We start from the raw sequence: 26607 nt of genomic DNA on the forward strand, positions 1-26607 counted from the left end.
CAGATTTGAAGAAGTTGCTTCTACTTTTATTTCCCTCTCAACTCGGCACAGGTGTTTCCTAACTCACACTACCCTGCATGCTGAGGAAGGGGGGGGGTGGTTAACTTAAGGTAAGGGAGTGGGCCAAGGGCCGACCCGCAGCCAGTTAGGATCTCTACCCTCATGTGTTAATGGATGTGTTTAAAAATGGACCCCACAAAAAGCCTAGAATGAGGTTTCTTTTTGGCAAATGATTAAACCAGTATACTGAAATAATTAAAGCTTTGTCCTTAAATAAAGCATCAGATCAACAGAACAAAAACAAAGATAAAAATTGCACACACATATGCATGCGCGCACACACACACACACACACACACACACACACACCCTCTCTCTCTCTCTCTCTCTCTCTCTCCCCCTCTCTCTCTCACACAGATACACAAAACTAGCGGGTGAGGGGAGAAGGAAATTAAATAAAAGAAAACAAACAGAGTCCTAACAGGCCATTCTCCGAAAAGGAATCTAAATAAAAAGTCATATGATATCTGATAGTGCAGGACACGTCGCCAAGAACTGGAGCGGATTGCCTACAGGAAGAAAGGGCCAGTGTATTCCAGCTCAAAGAGCTTTTCTTTCCTCCTCCTCTATTTTTTTTTCCCTTTTCTCCTCGACTGTGAATGTGTTACTCTCAGGTCAGATCCACGAAGAATCTCAGAATGACAGCTATCACCTTTCACTGTACTCTTGGCGGCACAACTAGCTGATAGGAGCTGCCTGAGTTGGGATCAAGAGGGGCTAGTGCAGCTTTCAGTAACAGCCTCTTACCCGTAGCCCTTCTGCCCCTTCATAGACCCCTTTGGTCACATAAAAAATAGACCAAAAACAAAAACAAAACAAAACAAAACAAAAAAAAAGCAAGAGCAAAACAACAACAACAACAACAACAACAACAACAACAAAAACCAAACCCAAAAAACCAAACCAAAACAAAAAACAAAAATGTAAACACAACAGCCCACAGCAACAAAAGAGTTCAGGGGAAAAAAAATCAGAAAGAAGCCAAAAGTGTGTGTGTGTGGGGGGGGGGAAGCTCTTGCCTTCAATATAAAACTTTTTAGAGACTGAGTTTCTTTTCTCTTATTTTGATGACTTTCTCTTTAAAGATCCTTTTGTCCTGAAGCACTATTAGAAGCATAAAAATCTTTACAAAGAGAAAAGTCTGGAGGCAATACAAGAATCTTCCCGAAAAAAATACATAAATATAAGGGAGCTACCCTAGAAAATTTGGATTTGTCAAAAGTTCCCCTAAATCTAATGTCTTTCAGGGAGTTCAAGTGGCCACCTAGTTCTTGTTTTTTGTCTGAGGGTCATTACTGAGGCAACACATACACAAGTAAGGTTTCCCGAAGAGTCCTTGTTATCAAGTTACTTCAAACATAAGGCGCTCACACCTCCCAGCCAGAAGGGTTTACTGACTAGTAGACATCACACTGCCCTGATATGTGTTACACTCTTAAGAAGTAGTTATATAAATGCAGTCTAAAAATATGAAAAAATGTATATATCTATATTTTCCCTACAGTTTTTCTCCCCAGGGACAGGAATAGATTGTATTTTCAGTGAATGGAAAAAAAAAAAAGAAGAGAAAAGAAAGAAAAGAGTTTCTGAATCTTGAAACAACTGCTGTAGCTCATTTTCACTTGGTAAAATAGTTATCTCTAGTTAGGTATTGTACATAATACATATTTAAGGATTTTTCTGGTGCTTGTGCATTTTCCTCCTTGTTCTGTTTTATGTCTGTTAGGTACCTTAAAAAGATTTCCAAGTGACAATCGAGATACAAATGCATTAGGAGGAGAACTTTTAGAAAGAAAGCATTTTCTTGAGTTTGTAATTCAAGAATATTAGTATAAAGATATAAATGCATTTAGAAAACGATGGAATTGGTTAGTACATTTTGCACATACAGTTCACATGCTGATTTCTTTTTTTCTTTTCTCGGAGCATTAATTTGAAAATGATAAGCATTCTGGAATGTTTGCTACAAACACAAATTCATGGTAAAAATATACAAGCATAGGCAAAAAATCAAGTGGAGAACACAAAGCTACATGGCAGTCAGCATCGCTGAAAAATCTCTGTCTAGACTCTATTTCACTTGAACTAGTGTATCATGGAGGGGGCAAGCCATCTCTCCGGGGGTTTTTGGCATTTACGTAATTAGATGGAAACAAAAATAAAATACAAATATCTGCTCCCTTTAGTACCTTTTCTTTAATAACTGAAAAGCGACACAGGCAGTACCAACACTTGTGAGACTGAGTGAACTAGTGCACCCCATTGGCATTTGGGGAGCCCGAATCCCTTAATTAACTTTTTACCCAAGTGGCAAAAGTAGAGGATGTTCTCACCACTAAACTGATTATTTGGTGTACTCTCCTTCTCCCCTCCGCAGGATTTTGGGGACCCAGAAAGGGTAAAGAGATGATAAGAGAAGATACATCCTGAACAACTTTTATTGTGAGTAGAAAAAAATAGCAGAGTGAGCATAAGAACAGTTGGATTTAGAAAGATTAAAAGAGGAGAAAAGAGCAACATATCCAACTTCATTAGCCTTTTTCCTTTTTGTTTTTTATGTATATATCTTGGGGTGATGGGGAGAAAAGATAACCGGATTTCTTTTGAATGTCTTTGTGTCATTATAGAGTGAATGTTCTGTTCCTGTCTCTTTCTTTTTAGGCGAAAAACTAATAAAAATAGAAAAACATATATCAGACATTAAGCTCACTTCCCCCCCCCCCCTTCCCTTTGTAAAGAACTCTTTGTTCTCTAGTGAAAATGCTGAAAAATCCCCGGGCAGCTACTCCCTGAAACAAGTGCAAAACACTTAGAGGCTTTTGGGCTGGCTGGGAGCCAGGAGCCCTCCCGCTGTCTGCTTAGAAGAGGGAAAAAAAGAGGAGAGAGGGAGAGGGAGAGAGGGGAAGACGGATGGGGGGGCAGAGGGAGAGAGAGAGAGAGAGGGAGAGAGTGAGGGAGAGAGAGACGGAGAGAGAGTGGGAGAGAGAGAGAGGTAGAGAGAGAGGGAGACAGAGAGAGAGAGAGAGAGAGAGAGAGAGAAATTGGAGCTTCCTTTAATAGACATAGGAAGCAACGTTTTTTTTCTTTTTCTTTTTTTTCAAAACTGGCGGTCAAGCGTTAAGTAACTCCCGTCCAAATCCACCTGCTAGAAATGAACTTGGGTAACCCCCCAGGGGTGCACAAAGACAGGGAAGACAGTAACATACTCCATACTCTTTCCCACCCCCCGTTGTACTGCTTCCATTCTTTCTGCTCCCATACACAAATGCCCACAGATCTCACGCCACCCCCCTTACCCCCCAACAACAAACACAGCGAAATACATGCTCCCTCAGTCTCCTAAAAAAAAAAAAAAAAGGCTTTTCCATCTCGGTTGCGACACAGTGATAAGGGGTAGCGAACATCTCATACCTGGTGTGAATGCTAATCAGTCAGGAGTTCTCCTTTTCCCAAGACAGGGAACTGTTTCCTTCCAAATTTATTAGAACCTCCTCCACTGCCTCTTTGAAAAACCTTCTTTGTCACCCTCTCCCAAGTCCCGATACTTCTTTAAAAAAAAAATGGCTTCGGAGCTCCTTCTATTCTTGATATTGATTCTCTCTCTCTCCCCCCACCCCTCCTCCTCTCTCCTGTCTGTGTCTCTTCTGAGTGGTCTATTGATAAGTCCCTGGAGGCACTGGGTCAGCCTGCCCGTAGGAAACCAGACACAATGCACAAATCTCCGAGTGCCATTCTGCCATCAGCAAGCAGACCACGTTTAGGAGAGAGAGAGAGGAAAAAAAAAACAGTAGAGCAAGAGACAGAGAGAGAGAGAGACCAACCGAAGGAGGGAGAGAGAGACCGAGAGAGGAAGAGAGAGGGGGGAGAGAGGGAGAGGGGGGGGAGAGAGAGAGAGGGAGAGAGAGAGGGAGAGAGAGACACACACGGAAGGAGAGAGAGAGTGTGAGAAAAAGACTGATTGGAGCAGGAGGGAGGGAGAGAGAGAAAGGGAGAGGGAGAGAGAGCGCGAGGGAGAGCGACACTGCCAGTCAGGTTAATCATCCCTACTTTAATTAGCTGTTCGGCTTAGACATAAAACAATTGAATTTGAATGATCTGTCAGCAGGCTCGGCTGAACCAAAGGGGAAAAGCGAATATTACAAAAAGACTGTTGGTGTGTTCTGATAAGCAATACTGCTCGTACTGACAAATCCTCAAAGGGGGAACTATTAAAACTTACAACTAAACAAAAAGTGCAAATACAAATGGCACTAGATAGAGGTCTTTTAAAAAAGGGAGTTTTCTCCCCTAGTTTTATGAACAGTAGATATTTGTGTGCAGGTGCCCATATATTAGGGTCTGCGTGTAATGTGTGAAAGTTTATTAACGATGGTCTAGGAGCGTAGCAGACAGATGCTGCAGAGAACAAGACAGGTACAGTCAGATGCCTAGTCTAGATCTTGGAGGGAGATGGATGCTGGGAGAAGAGGCACCGTGGCAAGAGATCAGCACAGACAAAGTCAGTGGGCAGACAGGCAGACAGATTTTAGGCACGGCACGATCTTGTCTAAAAAGGCAAAAGTTCTGATGCAATAATAGGTGCAAAACAATCCATCCATCCTCTCTCCCGGGAGCACTCTAAGGTACAGTTAAAATGGATTAATCTTTGTGACAAACAGAGCTGGCAAGGCAGACGATGGCAGACACTGAAGGCGATTTGCAGACCCAGAGAATACCAGAGCCGGAAAAAGCCACGGAGATCAATCTCCCCAACGCCCTAATTTAGCAGACGAGGAAACTGAGGCCCGGAGACTCAGGCCAATAAATTACAAAGGCAATCGCAAGTTGACATTGGAACCCAGGGCCTCAGCAGCCCACCAGGCTGGTGCTCTGCCTGTCATACCAGCTAACCTCCAGTTTTCGTTACAGACTCTGGCCCAACAGGTATGGCTATCACCCTTGTCTCCAGAATAACAAGATTGCTCCATCCCTGCAGTTACTGCACAAACCTCCAGTTTTTAAAACGCCTAGATAGCTAAGTTGAAACATTTTCTTGTCCATTTTGAATTCTAAGGATAGGGATTTAAGTCTTAATTCAGTGTCAGGAAAAAAAAGTAGAAAAATACAGTGTGGTAGAGGGCCTGTCTCGACAAGGTATAGTTGGTGTCACATTCCAAGCTAATGAAGGCCAGTGGATCGACCCACAGAGATCTCTCCCAGAGTTTGCAATTCTCTCTATGTATATCGTCTGCTGTATGTCACCATGTAAGAAGATGTTGTTTTCTCCTACAAGTCATTTTTAAAATGTAGGCACACTGTGGGTGAAAGAGATTGAGGCGATTAGCCTACAATGCCGTTCTAATCACTGGTGAGATTTGCTACCTGGAACATTAGCTGTGGGCAACTCTTCCTATATATTTCAATTGAAATGAGCTTCTAAAAGAGAAAGGGAAAACAGTATTACCTGCCCATACATTGGATAGTATCTTTTTTTTTTTTGACACATATGATCCTATTCAGTAAGGATCTCCCTTTTGACAACAGATAATTGAAGGTGCTTTTTTTTTTCTTTAAGGGGGAAGAGGTGCTTATGAAAAGAGCAGTACCATCAGGTGTCACTGGAGAGATGAAGTCTCTTGTCCTAAAACAAGAATCATGGTGTACATAAAAGGGAAAACTCCTTCTCAGTCATGCTTCAGTGACGCTGTTGCTACTTAGGGTGGAAGAAGAAAATTGACAGAAATGTCAGGCACCTGGGAGCCCACTGGAGGACGAGTAAGCCGAGAGAAGTCATAGCCAGAGTCATTTAGTTTATTTGTACATCAACTCTTTAACAATGGCTGCTGTGATGTGTCTAAAACACCTGGTCCACAGTCAGTCAATTTAGGGAGAGGTGGGACCACCGATTTTGACACTGGTCCTCCTGCAGGTCTCAAAGCACCTGATAGGCAAGAACTTACAGCAGAGAAGTGATGTGCTTAGTAAATCCATGTGGGGTGAATTGGGTGAAGAAGGGAATGAGCTTTGGAGTCAAAGAGACCTTTATAACACTGTGTAAGTAAGTCATGGCCACTCTCAGAGCCTCAGTTTCCCTACCTGTAAAAGGTGATAATATTAATCCCACATGGTTGTTCTAAGCATGACATGAGCTAACATATATACAGTCCATGGATGGTATTACGTGGTAATTATTATTGAGGTAGGCATACAGTGAGGGTATAAATAAATAAAACTGTGTGCTATGGATGTGCTGAGTGTGTTATATTCAAAGCATGTAGGTTCAAGACAGGGATACTCATAGTAAAGCAGGGACCTAATATACAGATTTCTACTGGAAAGCACTGGCAGTAGAGATTACAAAACTTAGAATCCCAAAGTTCTAGAATTTAAACTCCAAACATCATCTGAGAATTGTTTGATCTCTTTCTACCCAGACTTTGGCATATTTCCCAGCTCATAATAATAATAATAATAATAATAATAATAATAATAACAACCAACATATTACCGAGTACTTGATTTGTGCTCATCCCTCTGCTAAGTACTTGATATTTGTGTCATACCTTAGTGTCACAGCAACTCTATGAATTAAGCACTACAAATCCTCATTTCATAGAAAAAAACCCCGAGGAATAGAGGGGTGAGATAACGTGTTCAAGAGCACACATCTAGTAAGTGTGGAGCTAGAGATGAAATCCAGGCAGGGTGACTTTGAAGCCTGTATCCTCAACCATGATGCTGGGCTGCCACACGGTAGGTATTATTCAGTAAATGTGTGTTGAATAAGACACCAGTGTTTTGATTTCATTAAAAATAAGTGAAAATCTGTGCACAATCACTTGTGCTCGGATTATGCAATCTGCACCTATAACTCTTCAGTAGCTCACTTCAGGTGGCGGCCCTTCCTCAGAAGCCAGGGTGAGCCCTGTCCCTGTGTGCTGTTGCAAATGGATGAGGCGAAGATTGCTGGCTATGACCACCCAGGGCATTTAAATATCTGACGACATTTTCAGCACTTTGAGGGTAGTGTTAGCACACGGGTTATTAATTGGCTTAATTCCAGTTCGGATAATTACATCGTGTCTCTTTAATTTTTCCCCGACTATGCCATTCTTCATTTCCTGTCACAAATGTGCTCTTTAAAAAAGCATAGGAACACACAAAAACATATAGTTATATTTAAGGTTTGCATAATAGTATGGGGTGTTCTTTTCTTCTAACTGATTACTGTATAGGAGCCATGTAATAAATGAATGAATGGGCAAAAGAATTAAAGTCATCACAAAAAGATAACTAGCTGAAGCTAATATTTGAAATAAACAGATTTTTAAACCATTTCCTTGGTGACAGGATTCCAATCATATAGTTTTTTTCCTCATGGGCAGATATTTCAAGAGCTGATTTATCATGATGCTCATGATAAACTGATTTCCTTATACTGTATAGTTTCCAGCACCAAAATTAGCAATGAAAACTGATCTTTTAAAGTAGAAACAACACGGTTCTGAATGGTATAGTATACTGAACTCACGGGTTTTAGAACAGTCATTAATACAATTATTAGACCCTGACTTATTTGGCAGGTTTTTTTCTTCACCAACCATATTACTAGAATAATCTTCAAAATTATGGAAGAAAAGGACAAAGGATTCAACTTAATAAACTTAGGAAAGTTTGACAGTCATAAACACACATGACCCTTCTTCTTTTCCCAAAGAATTCTTGGCCTTTGAAATACAGACTGTGTCGACATCATACCAAAGAAAATCTCCTGGAGGCATGTATTTGAATCATATGCACAAATAGTTGAATGTACTCAAGGTAGAGCATGGTTTATTAGTCCTTTTCAGTGTACATTTGTATGAACAAGTCCACCAAATATAGGGAGCGCAGAAAGTAACAGAATAAAGGGTTAATTTATTTACTATGCATGAGAGTTTCTAGACCTTTGCTTCCTCGGCTTTTAGTTCAAAATTCCATGCATACTCTGCACATAATAATAAATGCCATAATTCAATGTATGCCATAATTTGATTTACTTTCAAGCACCTTTTCTGGTTCAGCTCTCAAAGCTTTCTTTCCTATAAACTTCCTCCAAATTATTCTTTGTGGCCTTCCGTAAATCATTTAAAATCAGTGTTTGTGGGATGACTCCCATGCTGTGGAGAGATCTGTATCAAACTAGCCCGATTTCCTTTTGTGAATCAGTGGTCAAGTTCCAGGTCTTATCTGAGAACTGAAAAAACAAACTGAAAAAAAAAAGCAAAAAGAATAAAATCTCAGCCCTTTTCCATCTCTTTGACCCTTATCATAATGACAGCAGTCACTCAGTGACTATCCTCTAGTTTGTCATTGATGTCTTGAGACTGAGATCTTTGGGACAAGGTCTTTACACTCTCCTTGGCATATTTAATGTATTGTACCTGCTCTTGGTAGTAGATGGTATCTCAGATGAGCTGACGCAACAACTATTCTCTCTTAGTTCTTCATATGCAATTACAGTCTATTCTTTCTGTGTTCCTAGTATCCAATATGTACAATACTAGTGATTTGACGTTTAGACTAAACTAGTATTATTGGATAGGATATTTAAGAATTAGGTAGCAAAAAGTACTTATACTGGCAATTTTCCTAGCCCCACCATGATTTTTACAGTAAGAAGTCCTTGGATAGCACAACTAAATTCAAAATTTAAGTGAATTTTGAATTCAAAAGAAAGGTGAACAAGATTTACTCTGAATATTAGAGGTGGTAAGCAAGCTTTTGCTTTTAGATTTAAATATCATCTAGATAGATTTAAGGAGGCACAGGATCTTAGATACAGGAAGTGTTTAGGAGATTCTTTGGTTCCGTCAGTTCACAGAGAAGAGCTGAAACATTTTACAGAGACATTTTGTCAGATGAGCTTAAGATTACACAACTTGGTAGAAGCAAAACCAGTGCTGGAACCTAGTTCTTCTGTTTCCTAGTCCCATTCCCTCTTCTTTATCATTGAACCTCTTACGTACTGCTGCCAAGAAAGAAGTACCATGTTCTTAACGTAGTCCGAGAAACATATCACAAAGAGGCTGTGGCAGGCTGAATAAAGACCCCACAAAAGATATCCATGTCCTAACTCCTGGAAACTATGAACATTATCTTCTATGTCAAAGGGGTCTTGCCGATGTGGTTAAATTAAGGATACTTAGATGGGGAGATTATCCTATATAAGGTAGGTAGTCCCTAAATGTAATCATGCGGTTCATATAAAAGAGGGGCAGGAGGATCAGAGCTAGTAGTAACTGCTAGTAGTAGGAGATGATGATGGAGACAAGAGGTTGGAGTTATTTGTGCTCCTGGGCTGAGTACAGATGGCCTCCAGAAGCTAGAAAAGGCAAGATTCTTCCTTTTATTTTTTATTTTTACTTATTTATTTTAGCAGATGTATTACCTTGTTGACTCAAACTGAGCCTGTGATAAAAGAAACTTCTCCCCAGTCTTCAGAAAAACGTTGACTAGGAGAGATCAAGAATGGGTCTCTCTTTCTTGCCATTAAGAACATCCTAGGTTGACATGGAGAAATCTATCTAAAGATTGTTGGTTAATGGATCAGTTGTCTATAGAGCCATCTAATCACGTTTGCCATGTCCAGTCTTAAAACATTTCTTCATTGCTGGGTTGGCAATCAGATACCTCCAAGTTAATCTACAGTAGTAAGGTTTTGCTTTCACAGTAAAAGGGTTTTGCTGTCCAATTCTTGAGTGCCAGAAGATTTAAACTCATTTTAAACAGCAAGGTGCCCTCTTACCAGCTCCCCTCCCCCCACCTGCTCTGCTCTTTCCCAGTGGAGGTCACAAATGGAGAAAAGAATGAGGCATGAGGTGGCATCATGCAAAACAAACTTCCTCCTTATAAGACTATCTTGCCTTAATGTATCACTGCCATTCAATTACTGCAATCTGTAGAACAGCACTCCTAAAACAGTGCTCCTTGGCAGCATTAGAATTGCCTAGAAAATTGTTAGAAAAATAAATTCTTGGGCTGTACTCCAGACCTAGTGAATCAGATACTCAGAGGTGGATATATCAGTGCCTATGTTTTAAAGATCCCTTTAGGTAATTCTAAAACCTGGCTGAGAAGCACTGTCAGAGGGCAAATCTGTGAGCCTTGGCAAGTCTGGTGAAAAATATGGGCTATGAGTGAGGTCACCTGCTCACCTGGGTATAACTGTGGCTTTGTCATCAGCTATGTGACTACAGATCATGTTCTTAGTTTATCTCCTCATCTACAAAATGGGAATGATGATGTTGATAACAATAATAATAATAGTCCCCCTGTCCATGCATACAGCTAATGTAGGACTTAATAAGATCATGAATATGAAAACATGCTATAACTGCAGGATTATCATTATGGAAGAAACATTAATTTGGATTGTGAGTGTCCTGAGACCAAGGTGTTGGGGATATCGCCTTGCTTTTTTGCATCAGCTGGGGCTCTGAAGTAATAATAGCAAAAATTCAAGCTTCAGGTGCCAGGTCTAACTCTGCAAGCCAAAATGAAGGCTGGAAGTCTGTAGACTTGTAAAGGATGCATTATTGAATGGAGGACCCACCGATGTTTTTAGTTTCTGGAACTAAGTGCTGAATTTCTTGATTTGAAACTCCGCCTTTCTATTCATCAGGTAGCAAAATTTAGTGACAGCTCTGAATTCTATACTGCAAATGAAAGCTTGCAGCTTCTGGGATTCAGAACCATACTTCTTTATCAACTCCCAGTGATACGCAGTTTTAGTAAAGTGGCCCATGATCTCCATAATTTCCATACCATATTTTTAAATAAGCAAGAAGCTCCAGGAAGCCAGCTCAAAGACAACTGATTTTATTCACAAATTTTTCAACAGAAAAGACATAAATCTTGACAGGTGGGAAGGACTATCCAGGTCAGGATTGAAACTTTTTTAGATATTGAATCCCAAGCTCTTAGGGGGCTGGAAAAAACTCTGATACAACCAGATCAGACACAACTGTGATTTCATGGAAAACCATCAGGACTTTATCCAATCAGTAAGTATGAGAATTCTCAGAATTTACCAAGGACTCTATATAAGGGGGGTGGTGGTGGTGCACATGTTATAAAAAAGACAGCTAAGCATCCCTTTTCCTTCTTGCATGAAATCATAGCAGGTACACCTCTTGGCCTGAGGGCTCTTCCATCCTCCGAAGATTTAAGTCTACAGGTCACACTCTGGCAACTCCTGTGTACCTTGAAGGATAGTTGTGGTGTGGCAAAGATTCCGTCTGGGTTGCTGTCTCCTCTGAGCCAGCCACACTGTGAGCATTAGAAGCAGGTGTGCCTTTTAAGAGCTCTGTGTCCTTAAGAAAGTCATCTGTCCTTGTAGACTTCATAGATTTTTCCATTTGTAAAATGTGGATAATGTGTGCCTTGCCAATCTCACAAGTTGTTGAGATCACACACTGAGGATCAAAAGGGATGATGTATCTAGAATGCTTTGTAAACTAAGGATCCCTTTTGCTTGGCATTATTGATGTTATTATAATTTACACTTCAGCAGAAGAGTAAGGTATGTGCAGAAATGTTGGGCATGGTAGTTTGCATACTTTGAGACACTTAAGTTGTATATACCTTCATGGTTTTCCCCTGAACTTACATGAACCTTCTTGTTAGGTTATGACTAAAGTGGTAACAAGAGATGTTATTTCCTTTTAGTCCCTATATGATCTCTGGGTTGATTATGATTGCTTATACATTAAACAGAATTTATATTGGTTGCGTTCTGGTCAACGCTACTTTGAACATATCCACTACGTAAGACCAAATTCAGTATTATACAATTGCAGAAAGCATGGCTTCCGAAGCTGGTATTGAGTAGTGAAAATATCTCCAAAAGCCATTCCTTGGCTGCTTGACATCAAACATCTACTTAGAAATATCTATTAGTTCAACAAGTATTCCTGAAGGAAAATTTGTAGTAAAGCTAACAGGCATTCAACATTTAAAAGGACAGGAACATGTATTCTGCCATAATGCAAGTTATTACTGCCTGAATTGTCCAAACTTTGTTGAAACATATCTGTGAACTGAATTCAGATGAAGATCTCATGGACTGTTGCTATTTAGGTGGCTATACGAATATATGGTACCCAATCAGTGAGTCCTTCAAGTGGAACAGAAATTAACTGTGTGGTATATTTTAATAAAATTATTAAGGTAATTGTGCGAAAAACACACTGGAATATCTTGAGCTGTTATTTAAATCTTTAGTTGTTGCGTGCAATTCCACTTTTTCTGTCATGTATCCTTGACTAGACTATAGGCTCCTGGAGAATAAAACCTGACTTCTACTTCTCTGAATTTCCCGTTGCCTCCAGTACAGTGGTTTATACATAGCATTTGCTTCAACATATCTGCTGTTTAATTGGATTCACTTCTTATTGGCTTTTCTTGGGGGGCAATTAAGACACATAAAATGCCCATAGATAAGCGCATCATTATCACTGAGGTAAAAGTTGTGATTCTTAATTTTTTTTTTAAATTATGCATTGGGCCACTTATTTTTCCCATGTGACACCTGACCTGACTAATTACATAAGTGAATAGAAAAACATGATTCTCTTTTAAACAGCTCACTTTACGTGTATGGTGATGAGGGTGATGGTGAGGCTCTAAGTATTACAGCCCTGATGGAAAATATTTTAAATTAAAGCAAGCTACCCATAAAATTATACCAACAAAAATATGCACTATCCCACAAACACACATTTGCACATTCTTAAACTTAAAATTAATGCAAAGAAAAGATATATTCTTTTGTTCTAGTGGAATACAAATGATGAAGACTAATAAATGAATAAATAAAGCACTGGGTAACCAAATCAATGTCTGCTCAATTCTGGTCAAGGAGGTGAAGTGAGGTTTCCCTTTGAGTCAGAGAATGTAGTGGATAAAAAGGACGTGAATAGCTGGGGGGATTTCCTGAGGCCATTGCAGACCAGCTCACACACTGTTAAGAGGCTCATTTTCATGAGACTTTTGGTTGCATTTGTAACACTTGCTCTAGGTCCCCTAGAGCATTAAGTGCCACATCGCAGCACTACAAGAACAGGACTAAATGTGAGAAGGTACATTACAAGGTTCTTTTTCTTTCAGATCCAAATATCCAGGAGTTTGTAGATACTTTCATGACAGCTTTTTCTCCTTTGTTTCTCTCCCCCCTCCCCCAAACCCCACATACTCCTTTCAAGCAGGACTGTGGGGAAAGGACTTTCTGTTTTCAGTGAAAATCTAAATTCTTGTACTTAAAAAAATAACCAACTGTAAAAGCTGTGGATTAGTACAGTTAATTATTTCCATAGGTACAACATATTTCATTAAAAAAAAAAACAAACCTGGTCGGACTGCTAAATTTGTTCTAGATTACGGATTTAGCCACAATTTGGTAAGTATTTGTTCTCTATTAGGCTTGGTGCATATTAATTGGTACATATTTTAACATTCCACTACTGCATTAAATTATTAATAATTTAAAATTATTAGCTGCCACCATTTTCCTGAAGCAATGTGCTACCTATTTCTTCTAAGCTTGTCCCAAACAAAAAGTCTGGGATTTGATTTGTCAAGAAAACAAATGTGAAGTTCAGAAAAAGGATAAGAATCAACAAAAGAATGAGATTCAATCTCAAAATGATTAGGGAGAACAAGAGCTTGTTTAATCCTCAAAGTCAATGTAAAAGATAGGCATTCAGATTTTGTAGATGAAAAACCTGATGCTCAGAGAGGTTAAGTAACCCCCTCAACGTGCACAGTGAAGAGGTGGCAGAGCTGTGTGTTAAAGCCTCATCTGTCTGACAAAGCCAGTTCTCTTTTCTTTTAAACGTTCTATCCCTAGACACTTAAGGTCTCTGGCTATCCAGGAGTTTCTCTGGGATCTGCCATTGGGTAAATGGGGTAAAAGAGCAATGACAATCACAATAGTTGTTAAAGAGATATGCATATGTATTATTCAGTATGTATAAGTGTATATACTTAATATGCATATGATTATATATACTATGTATACACCATATATATGAATACTTAAGAGCCAACACTGATGAGCACTTAGAGCGTACCAGGTATTATTCTAAGAATTTCGTTATTTAGTATGTGGTATATGGTACTATTAGGTCTCATCACATCTCTGTAAGATAGAAATCATTATGATTGTCCATTTTTACAGATGAGAAAAGTAAGGCACACAACTAATAAGTGGCACAGCCCAAGGTACTTTCCATTACGCTACCTCTTTCATGAACCTTTTCCTAGTTGTTACCTCCTTGAGAACATACCTGACTTCTAGTCTATTCTTCTACGACTTTGTTTCCTCTTAGATGATAATGAGTGAATCTTAGAAGATGGGGAACTCAACTATCAACTAGTCAATAGTTTGTTGCTAGGGAAGAAAAAGACACAATTTAGTGGAAAATCCCCATTTGTAGAAGAGAAAGTTCCCTAAGGAAGACATTATGGCCTGGAAAATAGGGGAGACACTTCGGGTGGATGGACTTCCTGGGTCCTTCAAAACATAATAGCCATTAATACATAAGCCCAATTTATCATATAAAACCAATTTAATATTTAATGAGGACCTGCTATGAACAAAGGACTTTGCTAGGATCTAAGCTCTAGAAAATAGCTACAAAGATAAATAAGAAGACATAAACCTAATATTTAGAATCTGGAAGAAAATAAACACCGTATAATTAAAATACAACACAAAATAAGGCAAATACCATAAAAGGTTGCTAACAGAATTCTGTAGGTTTAGTGGCTTCAGGAATATTATTTGATGATGGACACTTAAAAAAGTTACCTGAAGAAAGCAGTGTTTGCGATAGACTTTGGAATATGGGTAAAGTTCTAACAGAACCTGGAAAGAGAAGTTTTAGGCAAGGGATACAGAATAAGAGCATGGGGAAAGGAAAGCACAAGGTGTACTTGGGATTGATTTGATTACTTCTAGACTACCCAAAGGATAGCAATAGGAGTTTGAGGTGCTGTGGGTGGCACATCCAGTGGAGATGTCCAGTGGCAGCTGGAAACCCATCTTCGTGGTACTAGAATTGACAGGTCAGAACTAGATATTCCAATCTTCAGGGGTGTTGTAGCTCTACGGGTTCCATGAACCTGCCCACAGCCTTCAAAGATGTCGTGAGGGAAAAAAGAAAGGCAAACATACATTTTGTGGGCACATGAAGGGAGAATTATTGAAGGATGCAATGGAGCCCAAAGCTAAAGAATGCTCTAGAGAAGTGGAAATAGATGGCCCAAACCGTCAAATCAGAAACAGTAAAAACTAACACTGCCAGGAGAGAGCTGGAGTCTTCAGCTCTGTACCCATCCTTGAAAGGACCACCTCTTACTCATTTACACTTTTTCCCCCAACTCATACCTGTACTCAACCACACACATAAACACACATTTCCTTTTTCTGGGAAAAAAAATGGTATTATTAGCTCAAACTCTATCTGGAAGTTTTATGAGTAAAGTTCAAATTTTATTGCTTAAGTTTTACTTAAAAGATGACTGAGTTTTTGATGTGTGGGTCAATTGTTCCTTGGTGGGAGTGTAAATTTAATCATATTTTATTTAACAAATACTGTTGGAGTCTTTCCTATTTGCCAGTCACTGTGCTAAGTGGTGGCATCAGAAGAATTTCCACAAATGCTGAGATGGATTTTTCACCTGTGAGCTTTGCTTCCTATGGAAGCCAAGTGGGACAAAATTGCTTCCTATGGCCAAATGGGACAAAATTGATGCCTTTGTGATGATGAGTTTCAATTCCAGCCCTCTAAGAGTTTTTATGTTCATGTTATTAACTGCATATATATGTGTAGTTTTTCTGTTCCAAGATTTTTTTTTTTAAGTTTTGAATAACTTTTGGTGTTAGCAAAAGGTGCTGTAGATGAACAAAGCCATTCCAGGGCAACACAAGAATTGATTCTCCTGCTTTGCCATGATGACAGTCTAGTATGTGGTCAAGCAGGAATATTTTTCAAGTATTTAAAACAACGATGGAAATCTTATTCTTGATTGTATGCTCTAAAGTATAAAGGCAAAAAAAAAAATCAGCTTTACAAAGCTAATTGAAAAATAGCTCAGTATATGTTCCAACTGTTGGGTCAAAATGGAATAAGGAAGCTTTGGGGAAGTGAATCTATAAAGCTATCCTTAGGGCCTATTTATTTGTTTATTTGTACATATTTTTTACATATGTATATATTTTTCTAATACTGCCCTGAGACATCAGTTTAACCTTTTTCTTATATGCAAATGTTTCCCTTTTATAAAATAAGAATCTTGCTGCATACATTATTTTGTAAACTGCATTCTTTTAAGACATACATTTTTAAACCCTGCATAGTATTCCATTCCACAGATATGTCAACATATATTTAAGAAATTCCCAAGTTTTGAACATTTTGGTTACATTCCAATTTTTGTCACATCCCAATTTTTGTCATTTTCAATAACGCTTTGTTGAGTGCTATTGTGCAAAGCATTTGCGGTGCTATTATTTACTGGAAAGAAATTTTTGGAAGCTTTAAAATTTAAAACTACATGCAAAGAAAGAAAGGAACTTGCTTTATACATCTACCATAAGCAAAGGAAGAAAAGTCAAATGCTTCTAGGAGCCAGGATGATAGAATAAATGAGGGAGGTGGGTGTGGCATAAAACATGGGGTGATAGGAATTTTGTCAAACTGGAAAGGACATGGCTTGTCTGCAGGGAGAGGCCACTGTTCAGGTCCAGATATTGGTGCCATGTAAGAATGCAGGTCTAATACTGCCAGATCTCCAAATTAGCAGGAGAAGCCGGAAGAAGCTGGATTTTTTTTGGTGAGATTTCTTGATCTTTAAAGGTTGGCTCAAACTCTCAAATTATTTTAAGATACTCTTTGGACACCAGTTTCCCCTCCTCCCCCCACCCCCCAATCTATGGGTTAGTTAGACACGGCTCACAGGCCACTGGTTTGTAATCTTCAAATGAAAGAAAGGGAAACATGGTGTTTGGAAATACATTTCTACGTAGGGAGTTAAGCAAATAAAGTTTTGCTTCAAGTTTTTCCAGTAACAAGGGATGTGATGTGGAGAAACTGAACCTCAATATGCAAACCTTGGGAGATGGGTAAATACTGCTCTCCATTAACTACAAGCTTCTAAAGGGTCTCAAACTTCTCAAAGAAACATGCTTTAATTCCATAAAACTTTAGCCCAGTGCTCTGTATTTTGAAATCTAATGCTGATTTCCCTTCATTTTACATCTGAACAAACATTTCCCATTAACATCCACCTGCACTACTTCCTTGCGTTAAGAGGCGGTGGTATTTGGCTATGCTCTGGTTCTGATTCATGAGAACTCAGCCCAAGCCCAACATTTCTGTTCTTAACAGATTTTGGTTTTTAAATCTGTAGAACACAATGTTTCCCTGGGCTGAGTTCTAGCATGCCAAGTTTTGGCTGGCCACAGACTTTGACATCTGAGTGAAAAATCTTTCAACAATGGCATTTAAACTGAAGAATCAACAGACCTTTAATTATAACACTGCTTGTAATCCCCCCCCCCCTTTATCATGATGTTCAAATTGCCTCAAATCACTAACTGCACGGACAGCATGTTATTCATTTGCCATTCCATAATTTGGAAACTCAGTGACTTGAGATTGTGTATTAATTTTTGAAAAATCAGTATGACTTTATTCACTATAAATCAAAGAGGCCTATAGAATGCAGGTCAAAATTACTGATTCATTAGAAATAAGAAACAAAACCACTCAGCATACAATTTCTCAACTTATCTAAAACGTTCAAGATTTATTTAGATAAGAGTAATATTTCTACTTAGAAGTTAGGCATTAAATCTATCAAAATACGAAGTTTCTTTTTTGTGAGGTTCACTAAGTGCCTCTGTATTTCTCCATAAAATGTTAAGTGACCGTTTTTTATGGCTTTTTTATGACACAGACTCAGATCACCCTATGTTTCCCTTATGTACAAAAGATACTTCTATACTGCTAAAGTACATTGGGAATCCTTTGAAAACTTCCTTTTTTGGAAATCAATGTTGAAGGGTACTTAGCTGATATTCAGCCTATCTGAATATATTTAGCGGGCAAATTGAGATTAAAAATGTAAATGTGCAAGATGTTTTTCTATTGTTAAATCCTACATAGGTTTTTGTTTGTTTTTTAAATAGAGAGACTGGTTATAAGGAATGTGGGCATAATTTCAGTCCCTTTTCATCTTGAAGAGAAACCTGGCTCTAAATTTCCAGGAAATGTATTTATTTAGACCAAACAACATGCCAAGCTTTTAAGCATAATTTCTAATCTTTATAATATGTTTACAAGATGGATATCATTAATCTTGGTCAAATTACTTGATTTATCGGAGCCTCAGTTTCTTTTTCAGTAACATATTAATGATAGGGATTTTGGAGTCTTTTGTCCATGGATTTTAAGTGGTGGAGTTTGGAGGCAACTCCAGATCTGACTTCAAAACCTCTGCTTTCTCTTTTGTGGGTGGGGAGGAATACCTCCCTGGAACGTAGACACTTTGCCTTGTGTAATCGACCTTGCTTTCTTGATACAATGGGTTATCAGAGAAGTCACATTCTCAATTATGCTTAGCACTACCTTGTGATTCTGAAATTCGTCTTCATCTAGAGTATAAAATTCACATTCTAAGAAAGATATGGTAAGTCTCATAAGTCTCTGATTTCCTGGACAGACCTGGTTTCAAATCTTGCCTTTTACTATACCCACAAATATGCTTATATTTATAAAATGATGTCCTGTCTTTGTTCAGAAAATAAGGCTCTCATTATCTACTTTGTGTGTAAACTGTAATAAAAAGGTCCAGGAACCTAGTACCGACCAGCACAGAACACTGAAGAATTGGACCCTCCAAGGTAGAACCGGTAGAAGGAATCCAATTCAAAGTTGTTGAGGGGAGTGGAGATGATAAATAATATTAATAGTAGTAACTATATATATTGGACACTTAACAAAACGTTGCTGATTCTATGTATCATATTTAATCTTCACAGATGCCCATTTTACACATGAGAAAACAGAGGCTTAGAGATGATAAATAACTTGCTTATGTTCATGTCCCTAGTGATTAGCATCTGCCCCCCAGTGCTTAAGCTTCACTTATTTACTAAACGATATCCAAGAGCAAGGGAACAAAATGTAAAAAGGTAAATTTAAAGAGCAGTTATAAGATTATAAATAGGAGATGGGGCACAACTCAGGATTTGGAGTGGGGACAGAGTAAGACTGAAGGAGGTAGGTCCAACATGGTGGAGGTCAGCAGGTGTCTGCTATAGGGGTGTCATGTGACATTAAAAGTATAGGGACATGCAGAGCTGAGAGAGACAGGAACCTTAGGTGGGGGGTGGTAGATAAGATACACTGGGATGCTTGGCTGATTGCCTATGTTGTTCTCTTTTACCAACATAAATAAAGCTTTGTATGCTGGGGGACAGAGGGCAAAGACGATGTGTCTGACAGACCTACTTAGAAACATCTCTTTTCATATGTCACTTCCTGCAGGGGGGAAGAAACCCAGTTGTCTAACAAGTTTCTTTTTAAAAATACACATTTCTCTAAGAGGGTTAAACCTCATTCACACCCTTGAGTAAATTGCTTTAATGAGGTTGCCAGACCACCTGAGTGTAATTAAAGTCACGGAGCCACAGTTTGGGGAAAGGTAACGTAACGGAGCTGAAGCATGGAAGAAGGGTTGTGGGCAGTGATACAAATGAGGAGAAGGACTTTCCTAGGAGAGTAGGAGGGCGCCACATCTAATTCTGTGCAAATACTGTGAAGATCTACAGAAATGTCAAGTACTAGCATCATCATTATCGTTAATTCTACTCTGCGCTTATGTTTAGAATTTTGGTAGTAGCCAGTGAGAAATCAAAATCACAATCGGTTGCTAATTTCTGATGTAAAGACTGAGCAGAATGCCCTACTTGTGGCATTTCCTCCATAAAGAATTGTCAAGCAAATGGGATGTCACAATTAGTTGTAAAGTTGGAAGCCCTCATATTTCCCAAATGCCAACCTGTTTCTGCAGTCTAGGTTAATCCAGCCCAACCTGTCAGTTTCAGCAGACTATTTCCTCAGTGGGAGGAAGGGAGAAAGAATATAGAAAGTGGAGAAAGAATGGATACCTCAGCCCTCTCCTGCTTTCCACCTGTGTGGCCCAGTACAGAATGCTCTAGGCTTTTGTGGGGACTTCAGAATGTATCTTCCATGAATGCTAAGCAATAAAGGAGCTAGGTACAAGTTTAATTCTGAGGTGTGTGATGAAAAACGAACAAAGAGATGTTAAGAATGAGCCCATTAATGAGAAAGCTCATGTGCCCCCAGTAGAATCTCATTAAGGTCTTTAATGTCATTCCAGACCTGTGCTGGGTCTGTGGTGTGGTGGGAATGTTTGAATTCCCCCAAATTCACATGATGTAATTGTAATACCCAATGTAATGGTGTTGGGAAGAGAGGCCTTTGGGAGGTGCTCAGGTCATGAGGGCAGAGCTCTCCTGAATGGGATTCGTGTTCTTATAAAAGATGCCCCACAGAACTTCCTTGTCCCTTCCACCACATGAGGATACAAACAAACAGAAGGGAACCATCACCGGCCTTGCTGGCACCCTGATCTCAGACTCTCAGCCTTCATAACTGAGAGATACATTTCTGATTATTATAAGCTACCCAGTCTGTTATAGCAGCCTGGACGACTAAGACAGTCTACACAGGTACTTCAGAAATGCTCATATATACAATCTGACAGGTACAATCAGAGGCAGCACAAGGACCACACGCCTCGACAAGCACAGCCAGAACAATAAAATCATCTCTAGAGCACAGGTGGACTTGAATTCTGGGAATGTGGATGCTCCTCAGGTGTGGCTGGAGGACAGCATGCTGTATGTGTGCATGGTCATACCCTCCTTGGTTTTCTTCCCCTTCCATCTTCCTCATACACATATCTTTCCTATTTTATAACACCACAGGCGTCTTCCAAATTCAGTGCTTTTCAAATACACTTTGTATTTTACTCCTAACTTAAAGGGGAGGGGGGGGGAGTGCTTTGTTATAGATGCACTGAATTTGACAGCAAATTTGTTATTTTGGATTCTTATTGGTGACTTGTGGCTCAAAAAGCACATTTTGTCTAAATATTGATAACACTTCAGAATATAGGAGCTGGGAAGCCTAGCCCGGTGGTTACCAACCCATGCTGTCTATGAGTATCACCTTGGGAGGTTTAAAAAACACAGATTCCTGAGCCTTGGCCCCCACCCCGTGCTTCCCCAAGTGAATCTGATATAATGTCAGTTTGGGCTGCTTGCAGCCAGTTATGGGGACTGAGGATCTGTTTTTTTTTTAATTTTTTTTTAACGTTTTATTTATTTTTGAGACAAGGAGAGACAGAGCATGAACAGGGGAGGGTCAGAGAGAGGGAGACACAGAATCTGAAACAGGCTCCAGGCTCTGAGCTGTCAGCACAGAGCCCGACACTGGGCTCGAACTAACGGACTGTGAGATCATGACCTGAGCCGAAGTTGGACGCTCAACCGACTGAACCACCCAGGTGCCCTCTGAGGATCTTGATCAACCTTTTCATTTAACTGACAAGACATTTGAGACCCAAAGAGGAACAGTGACTTCCCTAAGGCCACACAGGAATATATACTATGTATGAAGATAAAGATTGTGGATGATGTGAAATTGACCCCATTAGCTATATTCCAAATTACTTCCTTACTTTAGAATATATTTTGTATGTTTGTATGTATAATGCAATAATTCCTTCATCACCAAGCCACTAGTGCGGCATTCCAAGTCTGATTAAGAAGAGGAAGGAAGTGAAAACAACTTGCACTCAGCCCAATCTGGCATCAGGTAAATGACACGTAAGTTTCTCTGATGGGCTTCGCTTCTTGCCTCTTTGTCCTCATCGTCTTTGAGACAGAGATGACTCCACATCTCCTTCTCCAGGCCTGACCTTTTGGCTGCGCTGTAGTCTCATGTCTCCAAAAGCCCCTGGGTATCTCATGGATACCCAGTCAGTACCTTGTCTCAGTGTGTTCAAAATTAAGCTCGTGCCTCCTCCTCCCAAATGTGCACCTGCTCTGTAGCCCTCTGCTTCCATTTATGGTCCCACTCTGGCTCAAAAACATAGCGATGTCTTTGGTGCTTTCTTCCCCCTTGCTCCCCAAAGATGATAGGTTAATTCTCTTTCTGCCATGTCTCATAAATCAGCTCAGCAGCTCTGTTCGCTCCCTCTGCCCCTGCCCTAGTTAGGGCCCTCACTGCCTTCTCCTGCATTGCTGTGATTGTCTCCTACCTGACCTGTGCCCTCTGGTCTCACTCCCTGTTCGGGTCCGCTTTATTCACTGTTGCCAGGTTAATCTTTTCGAGGCACAGCTCTGATTATGTTACTCTCCTACTAAAAACTTTCAATAGCTCCCCGTTGTCTACGGAATAGAGTCCAAATTCCTTGGCCTGCTAATCAAGCCCTCTCACTTTCTGGTCTCCATCTGCTTCCACCGCTTTATTTCCCACTCCTCGCCTCTACACAGGGCATGCTCTAGTTAAACTCAACTAACTTCTCTGCAGAATCTTTCCCCTCTGATTCTTCCAAGCATTGTTCATGGTTTCAGAAATGCTCTTTTCTTTTCTCTATCTTTGTGTGCTCAAGTCCTCCTTGCCTTTCAAGGCCCAAATCCGGTATCAGCTCTTCTGGAAAATCCCCCCGTTAGCCCTTCTCTGAACTCCAGTATACTAGTTTATCTGTGTTATAGCAAAGTAGGCACAGGTCTCAGCTCTGCTGCTAGATTAAACCTTTCTGAGGGCAGGGTGTCTTGTTTTTCTGTGTATCCTTTCCATTGCTGTTCACACAGTGCACCGCTCACAAATATTTGCCACGTGAATGAGTTAATGCGTAGACTTTATATGCAACCTAAACAATGTTGGTTGTTTTCCTAGCCCAAACCAGATTAGAAGTAGTGCATTTGAGAAGGAATGAGGATCTTAGAGGCTTGCACAACAAGAAGTAACTTGATAGCTAAAGAAGATAAATAAAAACTATAAAAAGAAGACATGAGGACTAAAAATATTATGCAGTCTGGGGGTAAATAAGCACAGAAGCAAATAATCTTATAGACTAAGGACCAAATGGTTAATGCCAAATGGAACTGGTTGGAAACCACAAAACAATATTCAAATATACAGAATTATTTTTATACTTCCACATCCCCATTAGACACGCAACACAATTATTGTTTAAAATGATGACCCTGAGTCATTGAAAAATGTTTGAATTATGGTAAGCATATTATCAGAAAGCTGGATATGCACATAAATTTAAGGCACTATACATCAAAAGTTAATGTTAATAAAATAAAAAGTCCTTTGATAATTAAGAGGAAATAAACTTCTGTTTATCTGTTATATGGAATATTCTGTTACATAAACTGTTTTCCATAGTGAAGTCAGATAAGTAAGCTCTCTCTTCACACAGGAGTAAATTTATATATTTTCCTAAATATTGGGGAAGTAATTTTTGTATCATTAAAAATGAAATATGCTCATGATAGACAATTTTGTAAATATTGGAAAGCAGTAAGACAAAATAATTTAAAAATCTTAGATTTGCAAGATCAATTTTTTTTAAAGCTGAGATTATACAGTATATAAATTAGGTATACTACCTTTTAACTAATATATAGCATAAAAAGTATAGGCTATTGTTGTAAACTCTTTATAAATATTTTAACGGTTCAAACATTCCAACTAGTGGATATGTCATAATACACTTAGTCCCCTGGAGTTGAATATATAGTTTATTTCCAGTTTTATAATATAGATACATCTAACAAGATTTGCTGTGAGCTGATAAATTGTTGAAGCTGAGTGTGGAACTCACAGGGGTTCACTATGATGTTCTTCATACTTTTGTAAATGTTTGAAATGTCCAAAATAAAAAAGGTAAAAAATACATTTATCTATGATAAGTATCTTGTTTACAATGATTTCTGTTTATTTGTAATGATTTTCTTGGAGTTTAGTACTAGCTGGGTGGTTAAAAGTCTGATTCTACTATTGTGTAGTTATGAAACGGTCGCAAGCTGCTAATGCCTTCTCTGCTTCAGTTCCCTCATCTGCAAAATGGGTATAATAATGGTAACTTAAAAGACTGTTTTAAGCATTATATGAGACGATGTGCATCAAACGCTTTTCACAGTGCCTGGCACACTGTAAGTGGGTGATTAACATCAGCTTGAAAAGACAAAATGCCGGCTGCATAATTGTATGTGTTGTGACTCTAAAAAATCATCACGTATAAACTGAGAAACACGGCAGAAATAACACACTAAAGCATGCAATCACCTCCATCTCTAGGTTAGGCACTTAATTCCAAAGATACTGCCAAGGTTAAAATAATTTTGATTAATAATTACCATTATGGAGCATTTTTCTATGATGGCTGATACTGGGGTAAATGCTTCACAAGTATTATCTCATTTATTCTTTGCAAGAGGTCTGTGAAGTAATTACTATTACTATTCTTATTTTATAGCTAAGGGAATTGAGGTTTAAAGGTTAATTAACTTGTCCCAAAGGACACAGGAACAGGCAGAGCCTGTTGTCAAATACAACTCTGAGCCCCTGGAATTTGTCCCTCAGCTATTGGAAATGGCCTTTGGACTTCGGGCTCTTTTGCACAGATTCAGTGTTTCTAATCTTTATCCTTTAGAGACGAGATTTGAATTTGGGACAAATGTTTGGCCCAATTTTGGAAGTTTAACTGAATCTGTGGTTGGAGTATATTTTTCCTTCCCTTCACTTTAGTCCGTCTTATTTATTTTAAAAATCTTATTCTAGAAGATAATTTTTAGAGAAGAAAAAGGGGTACTCCATAAAATAAGGTGCCCTTCAAAGAATGTTAATCTCATGGTCCAGAAAGATTAATATACATCTCGGTTTTGAACTATGATTTCCCACTGGTTTATCTTATGTTCACTGTAAAATAATCCATTACCAAACACACACCTATACATGCTCTTTAGAAAACTTATAAAGCGGTCCATATTTACATGTTTCGCTTTAAATGTGTGATCTGTAAATGTGTGCGCATCTTTGGGTATGTGTAAGACAAAGACAGTGAAAGTCTGAATTTTGAAAATGCTGTGAAAGTCTGCAAAAGGTGGCTTCCTACAAAGATTATGAAAATTCAGTCACAGGTCGTGATTAAAACAAAAAAAAGTTCCATGGCAAATTAACTCTTTTTTATTCTGGGTTGGGGGAGGCTACCCCCCATGCTGTCATACTCTCTAGACAGGAACTACCAAAGGGGAGGTTGCTACCCCTCTGCCTCAGACAGCACATTTATGCATCTGTATCACAAAAAATGTGCCAGCTCCAGCAAGCTCACAGCACTGAGCAAAGTGCTACAGTTACAGCTGGGGATTTGTCTTTCAGGGCTGGCTCTATTTCCTGGTTGTTTTTGACTGGTCTGTTCCTCCCTGGGGGAGGGGCCCAGTGGGGTGTTTTTGTGGGGCGGGGGTTTGAAGGAGGGAGTTTTTGTGAGTTCTATTTTGGATTTGGGTGAATAAGAAAAGCAGGGAATTTGCCAGCCTGTTACTCAGTTATACTGAAACATGATACAAACTGCCTCAATTTGGAGCACAGAAGGTGCTGAAAAATCTTTCTGAGGAGGTCTTGAAATATTGAAGCCTGTCTTCAAAGAAGGACTTATTTCTCTCAAAAATCGCCCTGTAAATAATAGAGGTGTGTTGTCTCTTTGCCCATCCCTGGCCCCGTAAGTCACTACTCAAACTATCAGAATCTAAAGGTAACCAATATGATTTTTTAAAATTACATCGTAGTGTTCTTTATTCCCAGGAGAGTATTAAGAGGACTACACTTGAGTGTGGGCCTTCTTTAAAAGTCACTTCTACGTGTGTACATTGTTAGGAACATGGGCTGCTAATGTGTGAACAAGCTGTACTTTCTATATTTGCATTGTCCTGTCTATTCTCTTTTCCCCTATTTTCCTGAATGTGCCTGAACATATGTGTCCAGTATAAACATACAATTGCATGGACAGGTCTGTGTGTGTTTCCAATTCTACACTACCTTGAAAATGGTTCAGATTTCTAGAAACACAGCCATATAATTTGTTTTGATTTGAAAAACTGCTCAGCAAATGCATGCCGGTCATGATGGCAGGTAACAGACCATTTATTGCAGTCCTGAAACAAACAGAAAACAAGTTCCAGGACAGCATCACAGAGCAGCACTTCCTTGTGAGATCCTCTTGGCTAAGTAAGGATTGAGTGAGACAATAATAAAACAAATATCTGTAGGCTTTTCAAACAGTAACAACCGGCTCAGGGTTATAGCAGCCTTTCTAGACCTTGATGGTAAATGGTATTCTCGACCTCTGCTTTCAGACACTGGATTGCTGCTTAAGTAGCCTTTATCATGCCCCCTACCCCCACCTAATTTTCAT

At 39.2% G+C, this 26607-nt stretch overlaps 1 protein-coding gene across 6 annotated transcripts in view; it reads right to left on the reverse strand.

Annotated features, from left to right (window-relative positions):
* The window catches only part of ZBTB20 (zinc finger and BTB domain containing 20), a 785615-nt gene that overhangs the window by 133212 nt on the left and 625796 nt on the right, over window positions 1–26607 (reverse strand). The window contains exon 1 of one of the 6 annotated variants that reach the window (XM_043595982.1): window positions 3472–3884. The exons of the other annotated variants lie outside the window; for them this stretch is intronic. The gene's annotated coding sequence lies outside the window, so the exon portion shown is untranslated. Of the gene's footprint in view, window positions 1–3471; window positions 3885–26607 lie in introns of those variants that run through there. 6 annotated transcript variants of the gene reach the window in all.

Source organism: Prionailurus bengalensis, chromosome C2 (assembly GCF_016509475.1).
Source record: "Prionailurus bengalensis isolate Pbe53 chromosome C2, Fcat_Pben_1.1_paternal_pri, whole genome shotgun sequence".
NCBI classification, from domain to species: domain Eukaryota; kingdom Metazoa; phylum Chordata; class Mammalia; order Carnivora; family Felidae; genus Prionailurus; species Prionailurus bengalensis.